General features: G+C 45.1%; 1 long non-coding RNA gene across 2 annotated transcripts in view; it reads left to right on the top strand.

Annotated features, from left to right (window-relative positions):
• The window catches only part of LOC143822691 (uncharacterized), a 39,454-nt gene extending 20,734 nt beyond the window's left edge, over positions 1–18,720 (top strand). The window contains exons 2-4 of one of the 2 annotated variants that reach the window (XR_013226231.1): positions 10,835–10,979; positions 14,265–14,325; positions 18,204–18,720. This is a non-coding gene — a long non-coding RNA (uncharacterized LOC143822691). Of the gene's footprint in view, positions 1–364; positions 528–2,961; positions 3,813–10,834; positions 10,980–14,264; positions 14,326–18,203 lie in introns of those variants that run through there. The other variant, XR_013226232.1, reaches the window with a different exon arrangement.
• The last annotated feature ends 2,113 nt before the right edge of the window (positions 18,721–20,833 follow it).

The raw sequence follows: 20,833 nt of genomic DNA, 5'->3' as shown, positions 1-20,833 counted from the left end.
ATTTTGCTTAAATGCACAGACGTGCCTCTCTCAGGCAGCTCTTGCAGAACAGACAACTCTGCTCAGTCAACAAAGGCAGAAAGGAAAACTTGAATGTGCAGTTATCCTAGACAACACTTTTGTAAATCTAAAGGACAGTACAAATTGGGGGGGGGGGGCTTTAGGAGGAATTGAGCACTTTGTAAGAATTTATTCCAGTGTTACATAAACATGAACTTTGTGAATGTAGTACCTTTCATATGGTTGTGTGTGTCTTTCATGTTGCATCTGAGTTCCAGTGTCCCCACAGGGTTTTCAAAGCAAGAGATTAGCAGAGGTAGTTTCTTTGGTGGTCCAAATACTAACCAGGGCCAACTCACCTTAGCTTCTAAGGTATGGCAAGATCAGAACCATTGATGTACAAAGTGCTTTGCAGACTAAGAGGTCCCTGATCTGAGAAGCACGGAACCTAAACAGCAGCAGGACAGCAGAGAAGAAAGGAAAGCAAAACACACAAAAAAGAACAAATGGATACCCAGAAATGGAAGGTACATGTATTTACGCTTTTTGTAATGTAGATAGAGGTTGCAGATAGCCATGTCGGTCCATTGTAAAATCCAATAACAAAAGCTGTTTTCTGGTAAAGATCAAGCAAAATAACACAAAAGGGTGTAAAAACCTTTGAGCACTCCATTGGACTGGATTTAAAAAATGGAAGGAGAAGAAAAATGTTACCTAGCCCATTATCTGGAGACTTTTTGTCCACATGCCGTATACAATGCCTTGAAGACTTAACAGGTTCTGAATGAAGTTTATATCTTTGGCTCTTCTGGGAAGAAGGAGATGAGTCTCAAGGTCTTCACTCTGGGAAGCCTTCACGGCTTCAACTCTGAGCCATTTTTTTCACTGAAACTGGCTCAGCCTCCTGGCCTACCAAAAGCCAGCTTGATGTCGTGGTTACACTACACTTCTAATCTGTGGACTTCTAATCTGGAAAGCTGGGTTTGATTCTTCGCTCCCCCACATGCAGCCAGCTGGGTGACCTTGGGCTCGCCACAGCACTGATAAAGCTGTTCTGACTGAGCAGTAATATCAGGGCTCTCTCAGCCTCACCTCCCTCACAGGTAGCCTGTTGTAGGGAGAGGAAAGGGAAGGTGAATGTAAGCCACTTTGAGACTTCTTTTGGTAGAGAAAAGTGGCATATAAGAACCAACTCTTCTTTTTCTTCTTTGCCATTCCATCTGATTTGGCGATTGTTTAACTTAATCCCATCTTTCCATCACTGCTTTTCAGGGCCTCAAATGGGAGACATACCTTCCTATGAGCAACAGAACATGTGGGTGAATCGAATCTATAGAGTTGAAGGAGTGAAAAACATGAGCAAGAAGAGCATGCTGGGAATATATGAGCACAAACACCATGCAGAGTCAGCCCTTTTTCCATATTCAGATTCTGTTCTCTGCCTGGTTAAGATAAGAATTATCGTTTACTAGAATTAAAGCCCGTTGTAGCTGATACAACAGGCGCTAGCGGGGGGAGGGGGGAATAGCAAAGAGAGAGGGAGGTAAAAAGGAAGAGAGTGATTAAGATAGAGAGAGCTTGGCATGAGGAAGAGTAAGGGGAGGGATTGTCCAGCCTAAGGGCATGAGGTTGAATATGTATGTTGTGTGGGGGGTTGTGGAGGTGTGGTGGCAAATGAGCGCGTGGGTGTGGAGAGATGGGTGTCAAGAACCTGTGGTTTGGATTGTTCACTGAGTGTGGGAGAGGCCTGACCTTTGGGCATTGTGGCATAGTGGTTATAGATGGGCTTTCCAGAGCCATGTCTTCAGATATGTTAAGGTATCCACCCTGCTCCTTCTGTCTTTTTTTTTTACTGTTGATATAATGTTATGTGCCCACATGCTTCTTTCATTGTTGCCCCCTAGAAGAAGAGCTGGATTTTTTTACCCTGCTGTTTACTAATAAAAGGAGTCTCAAAGCGGTTTACAAACACCTTTCCCCTTCATCTCCCCACAATAGATAACCTGTGAAGGGCTGTGAGAGGTCTGAGAGAACTGGGAATGGGCCACAGTGACCCAGCAGGCCTCAGGTGGCTCAAAGGAGTTTCCAATTGCCTTCCCTTTCTCTCCCCATAACAGATACCCTGTGTGCGAGGTGGAGCTGAGAGAGCTCTGTGAGAACTGGGAATGGTCCACAGTCACCCAGCTGGCCTCAGGTGGCTCTAAGCAGTTAAAAATCACCTTCCCTTCCTCTCCCCATAACAGTCACCCTGTGAGGGAGGTGGGGCTGAGAGCTCTGAGAGAAATGGGAATGGCCCACTGTTCCCCAGCAGGCTTCAGGTGTCTCTAAGCAGTTTAAAATCACCTTCCCTTCCTCTCCCCATTCTAGGCACCCTGTGAGGAAGGCTGCTAGGGAGGGCAGCGAGTGTAGTACACAGTCCTCCAATATGGGGATTTCACATATATATAGAGGAACCATGGATAAGGATTGATCCAGCTGTTTCCAGCTGATTAATGTCCATGGGGACTTGGGCTGAATGCTTAATCAGAGGAAGGGCTGCTTCTTGCTAAGCTGACCTGCCCTTTTCTCTCTCATCAGGTTTATTTTTAGCACTCACCCCAATGAGGTGTGAGGCAGGCCTTCTTCCCCTTTGATACAACCGCATTAGCAGAGGAGAGTTGTTGGTGTTTTTGGATGCAAACTCTCTCAGCCATCGACCAATTGATTATTATGTCATCCTGGATTTATTCTCTGGTTCTAAATGCATGCATAGATTTGTCCATAGTGGAAAACAAAGATGACATGGATTTCTCTTTGCAAAACTTTTGGGGTCTGAAATGCTCAAGGGAATGACAAGCTTATTGATATATTTTAAATAAACAAGCAAGAAGAAGAAAAGCTGGGTTTTGTGCCCTGCTTTTTACTACCCAATAGAATCTCAAAGCAGCTTATTGTCACCTATCCTTCTTCTTCTTACTACAGACACTCTGTAAGGCAGATGAGGCTGAGACAGCCCTGAGAGAACTGTGACTGGTCCAAGATCCCCCATCTGGTTGCATGTGGAGGAAGATTGGGGAATCCATCCCCATTCTCCAACATCAAGCTGGTTATTAGTGAAGGAAACAAGCATGACTAATATCTGTATATTTGGGGTTTTTCTCTGCAGTTCCTATCTATAAGAAGTTGAAACCTGCTTAACCTCAGTGAATATCTTTATCTAGATAGGTCACAACCTGTAGAATGGTCCAAATACATCTGCACATACCTTAAACCATAAATGGTCCCAGTGTGGGACCCAGGGCAGTTGCCTTCATGATGAAGCACATTGAATCTGCAAAATACTATTATTTTTCTCTGGCTTGTTTAATAAGGAAACACCTGGTAAAATTATTTTATTAATTATTATGCACACATCATGGAATTTAGTTTATAACAAGGTCATGATTGTAGTGTATGCGCATATTTCTTTTTCAGTGTTGCTGCCTGTTGACTATGCTATTGCTGATCTATGATTGTAATAAAATAAAGTAAAGATTTTTTAAAAGCCCTAATTTACCTCCCTTTGAAATCAGTGCACAACTTCCTTTTCAGGTTACTTACCAAGTAGACTTCAATAGGGTTTTTATTACTACCATTGCACCCAGCATTATATATAGTTCCAAGGGGAGAAACAGACATAATTTTACTTATTTAAAGGGGTTGTTAGTTGCTTTTGACTATGTTGTTGCTTAAATTTTGGCTGGGGACATCTTGAGTATAGGATGGAGGTGGGATAAAAACATAAACAAAACCAAAATTAATGACCCAACAAAGATGGATTTGAAGGATGTGTGTCAGTGAAAATGTTCAGTCACTATCGACCCAGCTTGACATGTGTAGCTGGCAGAATTTTGGAACAAATCATCAAAAAATCAGTCCTTAAGCAGCTGGAACAGAGAGCTGTTATTTCTAAGACTCTGCACGGGTTTCACAAGAACAAGTCATGTCAGACCAACCATATCACTTTTTTCGAGAAAGTGACTACCTTGCTGGATCAGGAGAATGCTGTGAACACAGTTTATCTGGATTTCAGTAAAGCTTTTGATAAGGTTCCACATGATATTCTTATTGACAAGCTGGTAAAATGCAGTAGGGATCCTAATTCTGTCAGGTGGATCGGTAACTGCCAGCTGACAGAGATGCTGATTCTATGAAGGCAAAGGGGGTGGCAGGCTCTCCCCACCCATTCTTCAGGCATGGCCTGCATTTCATGCAGAGACCCCCAGGTGGCCTGCCCCAGCTGGGTCCTGCTTACTGGGGACCAGCTGCACCCCTCTGGGGAGCAGGGTCTAAGGCCCCTCAAGGCTGCCCTGCCTTGCCCCTGGTGTTTCAGGGAAGCCCATGCTCGAGTCTCCAGGATGGCGGCACACCAGGCGGTAGATGTGCGCAACACACTGACCAGTTGCCCGGACCCGCTGCTCTCATCAGCCACAAAGGCATTGGGTTGTGGGTGTTCAGGAATATCATCCGAAAAGCATGGGGCTCAAGGGAATTGTAGTCCATGAACATCTGGAGAACCATAGGTTGACTACCCCTGGGTTAAAGGATGGCACTAACTTCACACAGCTCTGTAACAGAAACCAATGTCAAAACTTGGATCCATTGTTACAAAAACAAAGGTAACTTTTCTTCACAAATATGACTTATGGAAAAACAGTGGGGAATGGTCCTGCAGTTCAGCTAAGTAAGCTGTGGCATGCTCCATTGGAACTATTACAGCAAATTAGAAATAAGTGAAACTTGACTTTTTTTAATGGTTCTATGAACACAATCCAATTGTTGAATTCCTTTGGTGCAGGGGTGGAAGCTAAATCTGTATCACCCTCTAGGGCTCCCTTTCCCCTTGGCAGCATTTCAGATAGGCCTGGGGGAGGGGAGTTGCTTCTACTCAACTCTCTATCTTTCTGGTCTGCTCACACTCTTTCCCTTTGCAGTCTAGGGAGTGGTCAAGCCTTTTCGCCATGGCTTTTCCCAGGCCTACCTTTTGAATGGTTCTCTTCAATCTAGCGGCTAGACCATGGATATAAGCAGGAGCCAGAGCCAATAGGGCTTCTCTCTGGGTCTTGATACACCCTGATCCACCTCCTACCCACCATGGTCTGTTCTAAAGCAGCTTCCATTCAGGCTTGGTTTTGGGTTGCCAGGTCTGGGTTAGAAAATACTTGGAGAATTTGGGGGTGGGAGTGGGCATGATCTGGGGCTAGGAGAGACCTCAGTGGAGTATAATGCTATAGAGTTCACCCTCCAAAGCAGCCGTTTTCTCCAGGGGAACTGATCTCTGTTGCCTTGAGATGAGCTATAATTCCAGAGGATGCCCAGGTACCACCTGGAACTGGCATTCCTACTCAGTGAGGCTGGGACTCTCCCTTTTCTACCTCATCATCCACCTTTGTCGAGTCTGCTTGTCTGAGCCTGCTGAGTTCTGCTATGCCTCCTCTGTTGTTGTCAGGCCCCTGGCATCCATTGGGCCTGGCTGCTGGCTCCTGCAGGACCTTTCTTGCTCAGCTGGCCCCAGTGCTCTTTCCAAGTAGAGGGGCAGGGCACACTGCCTCTGGACACCTAGGCAGAGTTATTCCACTTTAATCCCATTAAAATCAATGAACTTTCACAAGAGTAATTTTTCATAGGACTGCACAGTAAACCACTGCTATCTTGAGCAGGATTGGGGCCACGGTCTTCGAATTCCACAGGCTGGTCTTCGAATTCCACAGCTATTTTAAGTTTAAATGATGGCAAAGACTTTAATTAAAAACTTGAGCAACTGTCTGTCTAGATGAATGGTAGATTTAAAAATATCTCTTGCCAGGAAGAATTTTATGACATACATCAGTAGTGACAGATACTCTGGTTATATAACATCTCCATTCATCCTCTGCCAACCATTTTAATTCATTTACCTGCAGCAAAAGGACAGCTACCTTTAAAAAAAAATACCCACTTCAGTATACACACCTGCACCCTGTTCACTTGCTTGCACTGATCCTGCAAAGCCTGCTCAGATGACAGCCACAAATGGCCTGGTACAAAAGAGGAAGAGATCTGTTCATTGATGTAAGGCGGACTGGTCAGGAAAGAGTTTGGACAAAAGCTCACAAGGGCCCTTCTTCCCAGTCCACTACAATTAATTCCCTTCTGACTAATGTTCTCTTGAATAATTGAACCACTCAGAAGAGCTATTAGGAGCTCCAGTGATGGCCAGTGAGATAAATCCAGGGGACAAACTTAAGGGCCAGACCACAGGATTTGTGAACTATCCACAGTGAAGATTTTCCATGGTTGTTAAAATGCTATTTACAGCTCTAGGCAGACTGGGGAAGGATCTTTGGAGGAGAAGGTGTTCATGGGAGTTTTCTTCTTATGCGTCCTGCATGAGTTAAATTAGCGATCCCCAACCTGTGGGCCGTGGACCACATGTGGTCCGTCGACTAACTGGAGGTGGGCTGCGAAGGATGCCTTCTCTCCCCCCCTCCCCCCGGCCCTTTACTTCATCCATGATCCGGCAGGCGTACATGGGACTATCTCGTTGCAGAGAAACAAGCTCAGGGTTCCCATTGATTTGTCATTGTCATGAGTTAAAATTTCCATGAAAATAAAATGTTCCTTATGTTCATTGTTGTGGCGTGTCTGTATCTTATTTTGAAGGGATGTTTAAACATTACCATAGCGATCAGAGAGCATTAGGGCAGTGGTTGAGGGTAGAGGAGTAAACTACCCCCCCCACACACACACTGGGCCTCAGTAAAATTGTCAGGCGTTGAGTGGTCGCCGGTGATAAAAAGGTTGGGGACCACTGAGTTAAATAACTCCTCTGAGGCTCCAGTTTGCTCTGTGTGGGGGAAAATACAGCTTAAGCCCCTCCTTTCTTGTCCCAGAGCTATGCTAAGGAATTCCTGGAGATTTGTTGGTGAACTTTGTGCAGATTCAGTCCCCGTAATGTTTCCTCACAATGATGGTTTTCTATGTGATCTTCTTTACTCACCTGTTCTTCCTGATTGGTCTGCTTCTTTCTTAAAGCATGATTCCCAGAACCGAACTCAGAACTCCAGATCACATCTGACTCATACAGAGTGACATCCTTCACTCATATGGCTAGAACATTTGCTTTCAGCTAGAGCAGTTCTTACTTGTGCCCAGAGGCACCTGACCCCACTGCTTCACCAAGATACATTCACCTGGGTGTGCAAGGCCAGAGCACAGGCTCAAGGAAGACAGGCTTCTCTGAGGCCAGACAATTCTGCTGTGCCCATGCAGTGCAGTTGCCACAGGAGGTGCTGAAGAATTCACTGAGTTCTGGGGCAACATGAAATAACTTCCTCCAGAGGCCATGGCTGAAAAGAGAATGAGCCAGAACAGCAACTCATGCAGAGATGCAGCAAACAACCTCTGCCACTTAAGGTTTTCGTTATTTCATGAATATTTTATCATGGTGCACAAACAGTTCTCTCATGGTATCCTAATGTGTGCCACTTCCTATTCTCATTTGGGAATAGTAAAGGTAAGATAAAGGTATCCCCTGTGCAAGCACCGGGTCATGTCTGACCCTTGGGGTGATGCCCTCTAGCGTTTTCATGGCAGACTCAATACGGGGTGGTTTGCCAGTGCCTTCCCCAGTCATTACTGTTTACCCCCCAGCAAGCTGGGTACCCATTTTACCAACCTCGGAAGGATGGAAGGCTGAATCAACTTTGAGCCGGCTGCTGGGGTTGAACGCCCAGCCTCATGGGCAGAGCTTCAGACTGCATGTCTGCTGCCTTATCACGCTGCACCTCAAGAGGCCCTTGATTTGGGAATAATGGCTCTAAAATAGCTGTTCATGGTTCTCTTCCCTCCCCTCCTACAATCTCAAATGAGAGACCAAAAAAGCAAGTAAAAGATATAAAGAAAAAGAAACGCAGGCAGAAAGCGCCAACTCAGCATAAAAGAGCAGCCTCCTCACCAAATCTGCAATATCTGTGTGGCTGGGGAGACCTTCTTTCCTCTTAAGCGGATTCAGCATTCTGCTTTTCCTCCTGGACGGAACTAAAAAACTTGATCAATGCTGCCACCTAATGAAGAGAACATAGAAATACCAGCCTGGTTTTTTAATGTTAATAGAAGATGGAAGTTGGACGCTTCAGATTGTGTAATAGTTCTGCCTATGTCCTGGGGGCCCAGAACAACCAGTAGATTCATACCTGAAGAGCGAAGAGACTTGTGGGGACATAAGAAAGCAAGCCGTCCCACAGGTAAGTGGGACCCAGGCAGCATATAGCCTTAAAGGTCAATACCAAAAGCTTGAACTTGACCCAGAAGCAGATGGGTAACCAATGCAGATGTGGGAGTATGATGATAGAAGGTGTTTGACAGCCGTGAATGTTTGACAGCCTCGACAGCCTTGGTGTTGTCTGGTCCAGGACTACGGCACGCTTTTGTCTAGCAAACAGTGCACTGGTTCTGCCACAGATGCCTTGTTCAGCAGGACGACATGATAAAAGTTCAGTAGGCCAAGAAAAGCCTATAGCTCAGTCCATGAACAAGGCATGGGAGCTTGCTTGATTGTCTGGACCTTGGACGGTGTGGGGTGGATACCTGACTCATCCACAAGGAACCCCAGGAAACCAACTGCAGGAACAGCCAGTTGACATTTCTCCTTCTTGACTCAGAGACCTGCACCATGGACCTTGGACAGGATGGACCGGGGCTGGGATGCTAGCTCTTCTTCCGATGACCCACAGATCAGCACATCATCAAAATATGGAACCACTCTGGGCAGCCCACACAGGAGGTCCTTCATTAAGTTTTGGAAAATGCCACGGGCTGTGCTGACCCTGAACTATAACTGCTTTACCCGTAATGCGCCCCAATCTGTCACAACAGTTTGTGCTTCTGCGGCAGTGTCTTTTACTGGAAGTTGTTGTTATGCCTGGGCAAGGTCAAGCTTTGTGAAGACCTTGCCTCCTGCGAGCGATCCCAGCAGGTGGCTGACCAAAGGAACCAGGTACACATGTTGTTGTAGGGCTTTGTTGATGGTGCATTGGTACTCTGCACAAATGTGGATGCTCTCATAAGCCTTCAACGGCGTCAAGATAGGGGGTTCCCAATTTGAATGAGGCACTGGTTCCAGGACGCTTTGGTTAATTAGGCGATCCAACTCCTCATCTATGTGTGGCCTCAGAGCGAAGGGCACTCGGTGTGCCTCCAGACGAATCAGCTTGACTGCTGTGTCCAGATCAAAGGAGATCTGCAGGCCCGTATAGCAGCCAAGTGTGCTGTCGAATATGGCCCCGAATTCAGCCCAGACAGCCTCAAGCGGTAAGGGCTGTAGGCGATGGATGCCAGAGATAATGATGCCAAGTGGGGAGAACCACTCAAGACCCAGCAGGCTGGTGCAACAGCCCTTGACGATGGCCAGCCTTAGGTCCTTGGTGATGGACCTATGTTGCACCTGGAAACTGCGGATGCCAATGACGGAGACACGGTTCCCCTGGAAGTCAGTCAATAGGTGTGCAGTATGAGGGCATTGTCTTTGGCGTGCAGGCAGGCGACAAAGGGGGTTGCTGAGAAATGCTGGGGATTCCTAGCATCCCAATTCTAGTCTCTTGCACTGAGACTTGCATTCAGAGCCTTAGGGCCAAAGACAATGAAAGAGAGATACATTGTTCTTCAGCATGCTTAGGTGAGCTGGGGGGGGGGGGAGGACAAACTAAGAAGTAGAAAAAAGCTGGGTTTTTTATACCCTGCTTATCACTACCATAAGGAGTGCCAAGCAGTCGGTGCAAACTTAAATGGACTCCGGGGAATGGTAGAGGACAGGAAGGCCTGGAGGATCATTGTCCATGAGGTCGCGATGGGTCGGACACGACTTTGCACCTAACAACAACAAGGAGTGCCAAACTGGCTTTCAAACACCTTACCCTTCCTCTCCCCACAACAGATACCTTGTGAAATGAGTGGTGCTGAGAGAGCTCTGAGAGAACTGTAACTAATCCAAGATTGGATTACAAGATTACAGCCTGGATTCAGTCAGGTTTTTCCCCCACTCAGTTTCACCCGGTTCCCCTCCTTACAAACACTGTCCTGCATAGCTTTTGTACGTACAGGCCCCATGAGCCCCAGCATAGTCTATTTTGATTGTCAAAGGAGAGGGCTCTCTTTTTTTCACCAGCAGAAAATCTCTATGGCTGTGAGGGATTCCTGCAGGGGAATCAGAGACTAAAACTCCCCCTTGCCGCAGTTTGATTTCCTAGCTTCTAGTAGCCACTCACAGCTGATGCCCCCCCCCCCAAACATACCAGCAACCCACAAGCAATTTGTGTGGTTCCACCTTAAGGCCAACCACTGTTCTAGAGGGCTTTCTAAGGTCAGGAGCACAAGAGTGGAGGGACGGATTATAGCCCCCAGTCCTAAGCACTGCAGCCCTGACTGGACTTGGATTCCCTGGGGCTCCTGTCTATCAATGCAATAAAGCAGGAGTCCATTAGTACTTTAAAGACTAACAGCATTTATTCCAGTTTCAACTTTTGTGTAATCTGGGGCTATCTTTATCACATGCATGAGGGCAGTTGGCAATGCATCTCACTGTTGTCCACATCATGCATCATTTTATAAAGCTTTATATGAGTCTCCTTTATTCAGCCATCGAAAGTGAGAATGTAAGGATTTTGGTTTCTCAAAATTCAACAGAATGCAAAAAGATTGTATTGTGAAATAGGTAGGACATTGTTTTTCTTGCAATAACAACTGCTGCCACAAGTGGTCAGTGTTGCACTTTTAAACTTCACTCTTGTTCCTAAACAAACCCTTTCTAATGGGGAAAATATGTATTTCCTTCCCTCAGAATACCAAAGCTCAGTATTGCCCAATGCAATTGATCTGGAGTAGATTGAGGTCTGCATGGGAAAATGTCAGCATGGAGAAGCATAATTCTTTTGGAGTGAGCAACTCAGCTTGCTTGGACATTGGGCAATGCTGCATCATTCAAAGTATGTAAAGTGGGATGAATGGGATGACTTGCTTTGTATTAACCTGGGAGCAGCCCTCCAACCCCTTTTTCTACTTTGTCCTCTCTCACATTTCACATGGCTTTCCATGGAGATACGTATTTTGGCAGATCTCTTCAGTAGAGACAATGTCCTCACACTCACACATGATGCCGGACAAGCTGGCCATTTGTGATAGGAAAAATGAGAACCAAAAAGGGGATAGTCTTATAAACAATAACAAACCTAACCAATAAGTAGTTGGGACCCAAAAGGTTAGGTGTCTACATAAACCATCAAATTATATTAACATTTATGAATGTGAATTGAATCTACTTGAATAATTGCAAGTTTACCTTGGGAGATTTATTGACTGCACTCCATATCATGCTTCCATGACTGGGCAAATCTCTGCTATATTAACCAAATATCCCAAATAAATTCAGCATTGGCAAGACATTGTTACGGCCTCCTCGCAGCCAGGGTGGTATGCTAGGTGAGGCAACTGGGAGACGAGGCTCAAATCTTCACTCTCCCCTGAAACTAGCAGCAGAGAAGTATAACATTCAGACTGAGGGAGTAGCAGAATTGTTCTGCAGCCATTTCCCAAGCTTGGATAGTCAAGCAGTAAAGATACCTAGAGCAGGGGTAGTCAACCTGTGGTCCTCCAGATGTTCATGGACTACAATTCCCATGAGCCCCTGCCAGCGTTTTCTGGCAGGGGGCCATGGGAATTGTAGTCCATGAACATCTGGAGGACCACAGGTTGACTACCCCTGACCTAGAGGGTCCCCTGAAGCAAGTTTCAGAAACCTTCCAAACAGGACAAGAAAGAGTAATGAAAGAGTAATGAAGTGAACAAATCTGGGGCAAGTGGGAAATCAGGAAATTGCAGAGATCGACAAAAGTACAGCACAAGATTGGAGAACTGGAAATGCTGTCTGCGGGGAGCTACCCAGGCTGATATACAAGCCAGGGGAAATTGAACCAGCGTATGACTCAAGCCTTTTGAACCTGTCCATAGACATAGGTAGTGACAGATTTTATATTCCTGGGCTCCAAGATCACTGCAGATGGGGACTGCAGCAAAGAAATTAAAAGACGCTTGCTCCTGGGGAGGAAAGCATGGCAAATCTAGACAGCATCCTAAAAAGCAGAGACATCACCCTGCCAACAAAAGTGCATCTAGTCAAGGCTATGGTCTTCCCAGTTGCAATGTATGGCTGTGAAAGTTTGACCATAAGGAAGGCCGAGCGTCAAAGAATTGAGGCTTTTGAACTCTGGGGCTGGAGAAGACTCTTGCGAGTCCCTTGGACTGCAAGGCGAACAAACTGGTCAGTCCTAGAGGAGATCAGCCCTGACTGCTCCTTAGAAGGCCAGATCCTAAGGTGTCCAGATTGTCCCATCTTTGGAGAGACATCTGGGGGCACCTGGCAAATTGTAGGTTGAAAAAATATATATTACAATACTATTTTAGGTTGAAAAATTTAGGTTGAAAAAATATATATTACAATACTATTTTTTGCATTCTATGCATTCTATGAAACTTTTTGTTGCTCCATATACACAAAATTTTTAATCCCCTCCGGTCAATGGTGTCCCGCTTTACCAATGTTGAAATCTGGTCACCTTACCAGATTCTGAAGATGAAACCTCATGAGAAGGAAGGATTCCCTGGAGAAGCTTTCTCATGGTTCTGGTTTCAAGTTGCCAGTTCTGGGTTGGGAAACTCCTTGAGATTTCTTTTTTGTGTATGTGTGTGTGTGTGTGAGGGGGGGGTGTTGAGTAGGGTAGAGTCTAGGGAAGGGAAGGGCTTCAGCAGGGTATAATGCCATAGTGTACACCTCCCAAAGCAGCCATTTTCTCCAGGGGAATGAGCTCTGTTGCCTGTAATCTCAGGACATATACATCTGCTTCCTGGGAATTAGCAGCCCTGTATCTGGCTCCTGCCTGGCCTTTCACAGTGTGGTCCGGGTCATCCTTGGACTTTTCTTTGATCTCATACTCAGCTCTACCTGGCACCAGCTCATAGGCCTGCCCTTGGGATATCTGACCAGAGACAGCAGTAGGATCTCCAATGGTGGCTCCACTATGACACCTTCAATGGTGAAGAGAACTGCGGCTTCCCCAACCTGATTCAGTCATTCCAAAGAAACAAAATAATTGCCCTGGGATGTGTTTCGGGGGTCTTTATTCATGCAGCAACCTTGTAATACTACAGACTTCTCTTTTTATTCCTTTCAAACTTATTCATTTACTATAAATCCTAGCACAGATAGCTGAATTGGAATATAATCTATGCTCAAGGAACCATTTAAATATTCTATTAAAACAGATTTACGCACTGATAAGGTGGAATCTGCCAGTGTAATAGGCAACCTTTGGGATATAAGGCCCCCCATTGGCGCCACGTCGATTTTTAGATACCCCCCTTCATTTATTTCCAATTCTGGCTCACGTGGCCATGGCAACATCCCCTGAAACCTTTCAAGCAGAACAGAACTGACAATCACTGCAACAGCACAAAATACCTGAATGTGTGGAGGGGGGGAGAGATAAGCACAAAGAGGCAGCTGTTAAAATTAAGAACTAATGGCTTGAAAACAGCTGGAAACAAAATGGGAGGTGATCATGTGACCCTCACTCCCACTTTCATTCGGCTATCTTCTCTTTCCTGATTTTTCTGGCACCTGGCTGTAAAGAAATCTTACAGTGAATGAAGAAAATAAGTCTTTGCAAATATCCAAAATCTGGCGAAGGGACCAATTCTGACATTCCATTGCTGGGAAGAGAAACAGAAAAGCAAACACAAGTTTACATTTCATGTGGAATTTTTAACTCATCAGTTCAACTGATTGGCATCTTCAGAGGGTTTGGATTTGGGCAAGCATCCAATATGAAACTCTCAATGCCATCAAATGCCCTTTAACACACCATATTACCCATTCGGTTTCAGGAGCCCTCCTGTGGGCCAAGGAGTACCTGTACATATGACCATGAGGGTCGACAACCTTGGAGGGGCCTAGGTGGGGTGTGGCTGCCATCACACTCCCTGGGCCAGGTTCTCTGACTTTCCCAACCTCACCAACTTTCTACCTGCCTACCTAATCAGCCTACCTAACCAACTGCCTACCTGACTGCTTAACCAACTATCTACCTCTGGCCCTCTCCTCACTTGATCTAGTGATACTCTTTCCATGTTCCCTTTTTCTCTGGTGGCTAATAGCTGTCAAGGGTCCTTCCTTCCATGCACACGTCTAACCTCTGCTCACCCTCCATATGTTGCAGCAAAGAATTCAGTTTTGTGAACTTGAAGCCAAGAAGCCCGCCCAACATGCCCTGGATATGGGTGAGTGCTCTAACAGTACCGCTAACCCGAAAGTCAGGTGATTTCACCTGCATTGCTACCCAAATTCTGTGGGGAAAGGACTGGCAGTTGGAATTGCTTGCCGAGGAGACGGCCTGTCATATCGCTCCAATCACTGAAGTCTTCCTCCCTTGGTCACGCAGGAGCATGTGAAAGAGTTGTCACTCACTGTCAAACCGTCAGGAGGTCCATCCTGTTATTTCTCTGGGGAACTGGTTTTTCTGAAAGAGCCTCTCAGTTCGCTCTTCGGGTTTTTGTGAAAGAAGAACATCAGACGGAGACTGCTGACGCCCTTCATTTACTTTCCCGCTCTTCTCATTCCCCACTCCCCATGGAAGCTTCGGGGTGATTTTTATTCCTTTCTTCCATTTTTTCTCCCAATCCTCTGTGTTACTAACAAACAAACAAAATAATCCCCTTCAATGTTTTTCAGTTTCCAGTGAATTTCTGTTTCCAGCCTGAATGGGAGCCTCTTGTGGTGGAAATAGTCCCCGTTTATAGAGTGTTTTCTTTGTTCATACTGGTTCATCCAGTACACACTTGACACTTGTTTATTGGAACATTCAGGGGTTCCGAAAGGAATCCAGGCATTTTGTTCCTACCTCTCCATTCCTACCTCAATTGAAACATGCAAGTTGGCCCAGTGAGAATAACATCAACAGGTCAGGAAGTGCCTGGTTCAAGTCTCACCTCTACCATACAGTTATGTAGTGGCCTTAAGCAAACTACTCATCAATATGGAAATAATAATACTTTGGAGGGTTTTTGAAAAAAATTGATGATAATTCAAAACCACAAAGTATTATGCTGGGTTCAGACTGAAATGCTTTCACACTGGAAACCCATCCAAATGAGCCTTGGGAGAAAGTTCACAGCTGGTTCCACAGAATATTCCGATTAAGATTTCTCCATTCCCCACATCCATCTTTGTTGCCACAGATGTAAAGTTTCTTTTGAGGGAGAGGGGGGCTGTCACCAGTTGTAGACATCTAGGCATACTGGGTTGAGGCTATATTCAGAAATAGACTGTGAACTCAGCTCTTGTCTGTCCAAATCAGGGTTAAATCCAGGCAGTCCATGACATGGGATGCTCTCTCTTGGCCCAGCAAAGCATACTACCATGCTCATCCTTTCTTTGCTCTATGTCAGGGATAGTCAAACTACGGCCCTCCAGATGTCCATGGACTACAATTCCCATGAGCCCCTGCTGGCAGGGGCTCATGGGAATTGTAGTCCATAGACATCTGGAGGGCCGCAGTTTGACTACCCCTGCTCTATGTGCACTGTGCACATGCACCTTGCCTCCTTCCTTCCCTCCCTGGGGTCAGAGAGGCGGGGCTAATGTATGCTTGAGAGAGAGCTACATTCTCCTCTCTCCCCAGCCAGGAAATGGTGTTCTCCATCCAGCAACACTTCCTATGGCTTCCCCATTATTGCTTGGTTGCCAACACAACCCAGGAGGCACAGGGCTTCCACAGGGCTCTTTCTCCCTATTTTCCCCATTCTGTCACAGTGGCAATTTCCCCTAGGTTATCAAGGGGATTTTAAGGGGGGTTTTGTGCACCAAGATTTTTTTTTTTTTACTATATCAGATTTGGGACTCAGGAGTGAAATCCATTTACCACATTTTCCTGCATAGGACAGTAACTTTTGCACATATGCTTAGCTTGGGGATTAATTAGAAATTAATATATTATTATAGCATTATAACCTATATATATATATATAGCATGATGACATTATAATGATGGGTCTGACAGATTCTCTGCAGCCCCTTTTGTTGTGAATATATAACTGAAAAAGCTAAAGGTTTACTAGAGAGAGAAAGAAAGAAAGAAAGAAAGAAAGAAAGAAAGAAAGAAAGAAAGAAAGAAAGAAAGAAAGAAAGAAAGAAAGAAAGAAAGAAAGAAAGAAAGAAAGAAAGAAAGAAAGAAAGAAAGAAAGAAAGAAAGAAAGAGAGCTGGGAATTCAGAAAACTTGATAGGCACAACATCATACTATTATAAGACTCCAACAGTTGCTGATCTTAAAATGGGGATAAGCTTGAACTAGCAAAACACGATTCGTATTGCTTTGTGTAGTGCTGGGTTTACAAGCCACAGGTGATCATGAACTTTTAGATGCTAGATCAGGGGTAGTCAAACTGCGGCCCTCCAGATGTCCATGGACTACAATTCCCAGAAGCCCCTGCCAGCATTTTCTGGCAGGGGCTCCTGGGAATTGTAGTCCATGGACATCTGGAGGGCCGCAGTTTGACTACCCCTGCGCTAGATGAACTGGTTTGGTTAACAAGGTTCATGATGTGGTAGAAAGACCCATCCCCTGGTGTGCTAGAGAAAACAAATTAACAGGAGATCTCTGGCTGACTCTCTTCTACCTGCCTTGCAAGTTTTGTGAGGATTAGATTTATGGGATCCAAGTTACAGCCCCCCAAAGACAGCACTCCCAGCAAAGGAAGCAATGTCAATTAAAGGCCAGTGGAAGAGAATCAAAGTGCCCAAGAATCTCTGCAGTAGGGTTAGTAAAGTATCAAATCCTCTGTCAATGAATGCCTGGCCCCTCTGATGTTGACTTCCAAGTTCACCACTAGATGTGTGTCTTCCCCCTGGTTGGGCTCTTTGAGGAAGCGCTGTATCTCCTCCACCTCCTCCTCCCCTGCCTCTTCCACCCACTATTCCCTCTGACCATGTCTGCAGGCCTGCATTGCATGAGTTCTGCATTCCAGGGAGCAATTCTGCCTTTTATCAGGGGATCACAGATACAACGCTCCCCCCCCCCACACACACACACAGACTGGTCTTTGATTTTTGTAAACAATTGGAGTGAGATACTCTGTCTGGAAACATAACCATTCATGAACTGCCACTAGCAGCACCAAAGTTCATGAAATGTTCGTGCTGGGCATCCTTCCACAAACATTTCTTTGTGAACCACAATCTAGCCCAAATTAGTGATGAACTTTAGTTTGTGAGCCAGTTCATGCCCATCCCTATCTGAACCCCCCCCCCAAAGCACATCGGTCCCAGACCATGGATGGTCTTGAAGGTAAGAACCAAAACCTTAAACCTGATCCAGAATTGAATTGGAAGCCAATGCAGCTGCCAAAGCACAGGCCAAATATGAAGCACAGAACTCCAAGTACCTGGCTCACCTGGACCAGCTGCAATGTCCAGGTCAGGAATAAGGGAAGGCCTGCATAAAGTGAGTTACAGAAGTTACGGGTAGAGGCGACCATCGTGTGGATCAACATGACTATGTGTTCTGGGACCAAAACAGGGGCTACTAGTTTGGCTTGGCGAAGATAGAAGAATGCCAGCCACACTATTCTCGTGATCTGCACCTCCATGGAAAAACATAAAACAAGTCGTGGTCTTGGAGGCTGTGAATCTGCAGGAGCTTCTGGGGTCTCCCATCTCCGAGTTGATATAAATGGGCAAAACATCTCTGGTTAGTGGTCAAACCCTTGCCAGGATAACCTCTAATAATAGTTTTTATAGATTTAGCAGACTGGCTCTCTTAGGAGAGGCTATGTTAAGAAGCAGCACTCTCAAATAAAATGCATAATCTGCTCTTGTCTTTCTTTAGCTTTCCTGTTGCAACTGACTTAAAGCAATCGTAAAGTGTTTTAAATCCAAAAGGTGTTCAGATGTTTGCCATGGCCTGCTTCTGCATTACAACCCTGCATTTCCTTGGTAGTCTCCCATGCAATTGCTAACCAGAGCTGACCCTGCTTAGCTTCTGAGATCAGGCTAGGTTGGGCCATGCAGGTCAGGCTAATCTACCTATACATTGCTCTTTTTGCTAGACGGTGAAATGCAAAGCCCTACTTTTGATTCCTGGACCCTCTCTTTCCCCCATAGAACTTGGGAGCCTTGAAGCTAACATGACACTCAGGGCTTCTCATTCTAAAGTGAACTCTTCAATCCTGTGAATTTTCTTTGAGACTCCACACCTGGAGAAATCTCTTACTACCCCGAGATGAAGAATAAAAATGAACTGCCTGAGCCATCTTGTACTCTGTCTCTGCAGCCATATATGAATTATTCCAGAAAGGATGCATCATTGAGAAGAGGAGCTGCAGAAGAATCACTCAAAGGACATGACACTTGGCAGGTCAGCACACGGCTGAAATATTCAATTCAGCAACAGAGCAAGGTTTCCAAGTGATTTTTAGAAATAGAATTTCTGGGCAGGTGAGGATTGATGAGCAAGCTTCGATTTAGGCTAAATGATCACCATTGTTTGGTTCAAAAAAGAAATTAGCAATCAGCCAGATTCAAACTAATATATACCGCCTTCATGGAGGGCAGTATATAAATATAATAAATAAATACATACTGAAGGGGCAATGTAATTTCTGCCAAGTCCAGCCCCAAGTTTGCCTCTCATGACATTCCCCAGCCCCCTGAGAGCAATATTTCAGGCAGATCAATGGGGGACAGGAAGGTTCTCTTCCCCTGAGGGAAGTCCCTTCTGTCAACAGAACGTTGAGTCTGGATTCAGCCAATGTATGTGGTGCTGCCTAAGTCCGTGAATGGCCAACCTGTGGTATGAGACATGGGGCTTTGGCACTTATGGTGATAAGAGTTCTGTGACTTGGACCCTGGCTCTAGACGTGTCAAATGGCCTTTCCAAACATCGTGAAACAAGATCTGCATCAGAGTCACAGTGCTGGGGAACGGGGGGGGGGGGATTCTTCATGAATCAGGGGTTTTAACGGGGTTTTTAAGGAGGGATTTTAAGACTATTGTTACCCGCCACGAGCCTGTAGGGAGTGGCGGGAAATAAATTGAATAATAATAATAATAATAATAATAATAATAATAATAATAATAATAATAATAATAATAATAATAATAATAATAATAATAATAATAATAATAATAATAATAATAATAATAATGAGCCACTTCCTCATTTGAAAATGGCCCTCCTAATACTCATTGAGAATCCAGACATGCTTGATGTGTTCCTGTTAGACACAAAAGCAAAATGCAACACTGAGTCAGGCAAAATCAAAATTAATTTCATTAGGAGCTGTGCAATAAACATAACTACCACACAATTATATATTTAGTAAGGAGGATGTTAAAACATTCCCCCAGCTGTACATAGCATGGTTTTAAATGGATGATTGTCTCCTCGGTGTTCTTTGCTATGTAACAATTAGATGCAGAATCTATTGATAAAGAATGGCATCCAAAATATAAAAGTTCAAAAATGGACTTCCAGCTAAAAGCCATTTTAATAATCTGCACTTAGGCAACATTTTCAGTGGACATCTTTAATAATGAATTGCATTAATTAATATATCTGATTACAAAATTTTTCCACCTTGATTCTTTTGCATAGTGCAAGGATCGGCTTTGTACAATTGTACAACCTTTTTCTTCTCCCAGCAGCATTAAAAATAATAGTGATTATGATCCTTCCTGGATACCTTGGAGCTCCTCCTGATTAAAGCTAGAATGACTGTTCAGCAACTGCATTTTCTCCTCGCCTTTATTTCAAGTTCAAGCCCTTTGCTGCAAGCTAAATTGCCGGCATCCTGCCTGCTGAAGCAACAGTTTATTCCACTCGCCTTTCTTGCTCACGTGCAACCCCTTCCAGAGTCAGCACTCTCGTGTATCCCTCCTCTCCTAGCATCAGACGGCACTAGGAGGAGACCTGCTAAAAAGCACCTGTTTTCCATTTTGACCTGCAAATAACAAAACACTATCAACTGGAAAGGATAATTACTCACTTGTCAAAGCAAGTGCTATTTCTTCATTTTGCACTCTGCACACAATGCAAGCGCACCTTAAGTCAGGCTGTATTAAGCAATTCCTCCATCACGTGATGCAGTGTGAACAGACACCTGCTGTGCTGTTGCATTAGATCTCGGGATGCAGAAATAAAAGACACGATGGGCAGGTACCAAGGGCTGGCTGGCAAATAGGCTGTTCTGCCGTGAGCAGATAAATTGGTAAGTGCCTCGGGTTGATTGGTCGTCGCGTCGCTACTGACAATAGTGATACAAAGGAATCCACGGCAGCTTGTAAAGCTGCTTTGTGTTGGGGGTAGGGCATAGCTCTGTGGGGGTACCTGGGAGAGAGTGAGCAATGAATGTTCTCCATCCTCAGGTTCCTACAGACTGCTGCTGGGGCTTTTCTGGGACATGGGGAGCAGGAAGCAGAGGGCACTTCTCTCAGGGCCAGCTTCCAAATAGTTCTTCCAGGTCTTTGAACACATGAAGCTATCTTATACTGAGGCAGACGACTGGACCACCAAAGCCAATCTGGTGTCTTCTGACCCGCATTGGCTCTCCCAGGCCTCAGCTAGGAAGTCTTTTGCACCACCAGATACCTGAATTTTTAAAATGGAGATGAAGAGATGGAACTTGGGATTTTCTGCCTCTCACTGGTTGCTAAGTACCATATTTATTTACTCTTTTGTTATCCATGCCTTTCCCCCAAGAAGCTCACAGTAGTAATCCAAACAGAATGGTGGT

This window comes from Paroedura picta, chromosome 13 (assembly GCF_049243985.1).
Source record: "Paroedura picta isolate Pp20150507F chromosome 13, Ppicta_v3.0, whole genome shotgun sequence".
NCBI classification, from domain to species: Eukaryota; Metazoa; Chordata; class Lepidosauria; order Squamata; family Gekkonidae; genus Paroedura; species Paroedura picta.
The sequence above is the reverse complement of the archived record's forward strand: the minus strand, read 5'-3'. Positions and strand labels throughout refer to the sequence as shown.